The sequence below is a fragment of the Penaeus monodon genome, chromosome 34 (genome assembly GCF_015228065.2).
Source record: "Penaeus monodon isolate SGIC_2016 chromosome 34, NSTDA_Pmon_1, whole genome shotgun sequence".
NCBI lineage: Eukaryota > Metazoa > Arthropoda > Malacostraca > Decapoda > Penaeidae > Penaeus > Penaeus monodon.
This window is the reverse complement of record NC_051419.1, coordinates 19,539,002-19,539,489: the sequence shown is the minus strand read 5'-3', so window position 1 is coordinate 19,539,489 and position 488 is coordinate 19,539,002. Positions and strand designations below refer to the sequence as shown.

Genomic DNA, 488 nt, shown 5'->3' with positions numbered 1-488 from the left:
TACTTGGTTAATCAAGATTATGAAATGGCATGATATTCATTTTCCGATATCATTTATGAATATTTGATCATTAACTAGAATGGTTATTAAATAGTGATTCTATTCAAGATGCATATACTAAATTACATTTCCTGCTTATGTCTTGCTTTCATCCATTGTAAATTGTACAGTGATCAACACCGACGCACGAAATGTTAGAATACAGTTAAAAAGAAGCAACTAATGGGAAAAGTTATGAAAAACGAATGCGAATGAATTTTTTTCAGGTTACTAATTTCTTTTTCTCTTCAGAAATATGTAATTTGATGAACTAAAGATCGTTCCTTCCGTACATATACACACAAACATCACTACAGTGTATCTACGGATTACACAAACAAAAACCGGCTTTAACAAGCTAAGCTTCAGCACCAGTAAAGATCACGGATCTTCAAAGTACGAATCTCGACCCAGTTCTGGTCGCAAGCTCATGGTCACTGGGTTATCAG

The 488-nt window shown here is 33.8% G+C and overlaps 1 pseudogene; it reads right to left on the bottom strand.

Annotated features, from left to right (window-relative positions):
• Window positions 1-420: 420 nt before the first annotated feature.
• Window positions 421-488, bottom strand: part of LOC119594853 — a 2,581-nt pseudogene continuing 2,513 nt past the window's right edge.